Here is a 4556-nt window from a genome sequence, read left to right as displayed (position 1 = left end):
TTTTTCTCACGCTCCTACAAAGAGCGTCTGGGGATGCCCGGGAGTGTAAATAGCGCTCGAGGATACTTTTTAGTCAAAACATTCAACATCAGGATCGGCAATTTTTCTTAAAAAATCACGAATCTTATACGAAAGAGGCACCAAATGGAATATATATATAAACCGAACAAATTCAATCAAATACGGTAACAGCAAGAAAAATATGAAAATACCCAAGTTCTACAGTGACAAATGAATCTGTAAGTCAAGTCAAGTAAACTTTATTTAGAGTAGATGTTTTCAACTATAAATACAAGCTCTGTAGAGCTTTTAAAATCGACATAAATAAACTCAAGACATACACATAACATATGACATATAAATCATAGTAAACATACAAACATATGTAGCATATATACAAGCACACAAATAAAGCTCTGGACCAAAACTAAAAGTAAAGCAAAACTAAGGATGAAGCAGCTAAGAGAAATATGCCAGTAAAATAAATAGAAGAAACATATTGCATCTGTCAGCTGAGTAAGTCACACCATTTGCAAAAAGTGCATGAACGTCCCTGGCCCTCCCACTTATTTATTAAACTTTTAAACCGATTTAGTCCCACTTTCCTTCTTAATTCATTTGGAAGTTGGTTCCACAGTTTGACTGCCCCATATCTGACAGAGTGCAGGACATACCTGATTGTGTTTACTCTTGGTATATTTACAAAATTTGTATATCTGAAATAGCAAGAACTTTCTTTGACAGTAATCATGTCATGTAAGTATAGAGGAGTAAGTTAGTTAATGATTTAATATACATCAAGGATCTTTAGAGTAGACTACTTTATTTAACTCCTTGTATATAAATAGCTAAACAAAACCTAAGCCTCTAACTTTTAAAGATGGCATCTTTTAAACACTTAATTGTTATGATGCCTTTTTATATATATATTTGAGATATGGCGATTAAAATTTAACTGAAATTACAAAAGTTACATCAAGTAATTTAACCTCGTCCTCGCAGAGGATGTTAATACCATCTAAATTAAAAGAAATCGTATTCCTTCTGAGTCTTACTGCCAAATGCAACAGCTTGAAACTTTTTTAGCATTGGCTTTCATATGATTATCAAAGAACCACTTGATAAAAATACTGCTATCCTGTTCCAAAGTGTTTACGACATTTTGTAGGTCACTGCTGCTATATGATAGTGTATTGTGATATGGGTACTTATATAAATCACTTCTCGAAAAAAAAAATGTGAAATACATCATTAACAGAGATATTAAAAATAACAGGTTCCAAAATTGACCCTAGTGAACCCCTTTATAAATGTCCAAAAAGGACTGCAAGTAGAACCAATTATCACACACTGCTGCCTGTTTTTGAGACAGCTGTTTAATAAAGAGGGAACATTTTCAGACAAACCATAGCTTCCCAATTTCAACATGAGCGGTAGACAGTCATTCAAAAGCCTTTGACAGACCCATCAATATAGCTGCCGTGAACTTATTATTATCCAAGGATTTACGCCAGTCTTCAATAATTTTGATTAAGATATCTTGACAATTGTAGCCTGGTCTAAAAGTGGACAAAAATGTCAAATCTGGTTTAAAAACAAATCACATATTTGAGATTCAATAGCTCTTTTAAACAGTTTTGAGATGGTCGGTATTACACTAACCACTAACTACTGGTGTTGTTGATAATAAAACTGCAATTTAGCTTTCAAAATAATAAGACCGACGCGAGATATCAGCCTTGCCCCATCAGTATGAGAAATGATCCGTAGAAAGATTTCGGCTCCTGCGTATGGAGTGTTCATATCACAACTCATACGTTATGCCAGAGCTTGCCGAAACTACGCAGACTTTTTGTATCGCGCTAGAACTCTAACAAATATGCTTCTAGAACAGTGTTGTGTTGCTACAAGATTGAAGTCATCACTACAGAAGTTTTATGGTCGTTATCATGAACTCGTGGATCGTTATGGAGTAACTCGGCGGGTGTTTCTAGAAAAGCAGTGCACCTGGTCCATGCTCCCAGTTTTTAGTGGAGTCCGGGTTGCTCATTTACTTTTGTATGTATGATTTTAGTTACTTTATGTTCTTTGTTGTGTATGTCTGTTTTCTATCTCTGGTCTTTGTCCCTGGATTACATTCTTTTGTTTACCGCTATAACCTTAGTTCTATTGATTACTCTTTGATTTGTTCATACCCCCTCCCCACCCCGACCCCGGGGCACACTCGCTATGTAAATGGTACCAACTATGTTCCGTCAGACGGGTTGCCATTTTCAGCTGAATTGTTTGAAATAGGGTACAATTTTTTCACTCAAATTGTCTGACATGGGATAGGATTTTATCATGATATGTTTGTTATTTTATAAAAGTTACTTATATGTTATGTACATCATGTTTAGTATAAAGTATTATTTTTTGACACTCGTGAACACGTTAATCTATGCATCATAGACTGTGGCCTGTATTTTCACCCATAGGGTATGTAGCTCCGTAAAAATGTCTGGAATTGGGTCAGGGTTTTGAACTACCAGAAGAATCCACACCATCACTTTTCTGATCAGGTCCAGTTAGCTCAGCAGATTCCCTTCGCTTTTGGCCGGAGCGAAATTCTCGGCATGATGTTGAATGCTGCTGAAGCTGCATTGTTGAAGACAAATTCGAGTGTGATTCGGTGTTTAACCGATTATACATCACTTGCTACATTATACCAGTCCTTCTCTGGACATTAACTTTGAATGTTTTATTTAGTTAATTCTACTGCTTCTCAATGGATGCTATGAATTTCGATCCCATATCCTTCTTTGATGTGACAACACATTTAGAATTAAAAAAAAAATGTGAGAGACTAGTTTTGTAGCAAGTCTTTTATCCGATTATGAGGGGTATACATTTTTGGTAATGACATCAGGTTTATTGCATTGTATGAAGTCTATATGCATCTTGTCTGACAAACGCCCATGATTGGTAAAATAAAATAATGTTTAATGTCTAATAATTTTATTTCAGATGTAATTCTGATTGGATAAAAAAAATTGTCCATCATCTTATAAACCAAATTTTTGCAGATCTACACTTCTGAGACTTTGTACCAGGTGTGTTTTCGGCGAGACTGAAGATGAAATTCACTTTATTTTCAAGAGTTTTAAGCAAAATGGGGAGAGGAAAAAAATTGTATAAATACTTTAACAGATCAGTGCTCCAACTTTGCTAATCTAAATATCGAACAAAAATTTGTTTGGCTGATATCATGTGAAAATGCATGAGTACTAAAAATATTGGGGAATTTTTTTGCAAAATATGACTAGTACTATTGAATCTTAAAAAAATAAAAAAACAGTAATTTTATGAGCTTGTCCATGTGTAGTCAACAGACATTTTTCGATCTGCCTAACTATATGTGTGTTCTTAAATATTAATAAAGGTATTTCATGTCTTGTAGGTCTAGGGGACATGAGGAGGAATGCAACGTGTTGCTGATAACATGCATATCCTTAAGCACTGCCTTTTGATGTCCCCTGCGGAAAGACAACCAACCAATCTGTAAACATATAGTCTTGTTGGTCTACAATGGACACAATGAGGAATGCAGTGATTCTAACGAATCATGCATATCTTAGAGAACCGTCCCTTGGTGCCCACTGGTTGGTGTGGACCGACAATACTCGCATACCGTTAATTATCTACATGCATGTTTATTGTTCCTATTTTAAAATGTTTTGTTTCATCATGTAACATGAGCGAATGAGTCTTTCCGGTCGACACAGGACACGAGGAGGAATGCATTGATTCTCCTTGAGCACCAACCACGCCTTGGTGTCCATTGTGGACCCACAATACTCTCACAGAAGTCCTTTGATTAAAAAATAAGAGAAAAAAGAAAACACGCATGACTATCCAAGACAGCTAGAATTCTACCCCTTGTCAATGGACAAATTTAGTGTTGAAAAAACTTCAACTTCGTTCTCTTAACTTAAAATTCCTGGTTTTTTTTCAAGCCATTTTCCCATATAGCAGGTGAAATATATCATTCAAATATATATAGTATATCAAATTTGCTATTAACATTTATGCAAAACTCACCTGAAATAAGAAGGACTACTGTGTCTGGTCTGTGATATTTTTTTATTTTGTTGTTTCCCTTTTTTCTTATAAATTTCATATTTTGTAATGTTACATTGATCTCAATGGTTCTACCTTGCAGGTTAACGTTAACACGTTTCTGTATTATTATTTGTATGTATACCTATATTTTGTAAAGTGTATTATAGGCACATGGGTTTTAACCAATTATTGTAATTGAACCAATAAATATTTAGTATTTATAATGGTAATTCCTTAAGGTATGAGTTACGTAAATGAACGCCCCTAGCGGATTACGGAGAAAGTGTTGTCGCCGTTACTATGCGAGTTATTTCCTTTTGACCACTGACTAAAAATGTTTGACAGCAATCGAAATTCCCGTGAATATTTCGTTCGTACATTGTGTTATACTAAATAATATAACCTTCGCGGAAAACAAAGACCAGACTGAAGATGTTCACTACAAAGAAAAAACT

At 34.9% G+C, this 4556-nt stretch overlaps 1 protein-coding gene across 1 annotated transcript in view; it reads left to right on the top strand.

Moving 5' to 3' along the window:
- LOC148623452 (general transcription and DNA repair factor IIH helicase subunit XPD-like) overlaps positions 1–4556 on the top strand; it is a 102048-nt gene that overhangs the window by 29662 nt on the left and 67830 nt on the right. The gene's annotated exons all lie outside the window — the stretch shown is intronic.

The sequence above is a fragment of the Perna viridis genome, chromosome 2, assembly GCF_037379345.1.
Source record: "Perna viridis isolate PV_CMFRI_1.1 ecotype Kerala chromosome 2, ASM3737934v1, whole genome shotgun sequence".
In the NCBI taxonomy this organism is placed as follows: domain Eukaryota; kingdom Metazoa; phylum Mollusca; class Bivalvia; order Mytilida; family Mytilidae; genus Perna; species Perna viridis.
Note: the sequence above shows the minus strand (reverse complement) of the source record. Positions and strands in the feature narration are given on the sequence as shown.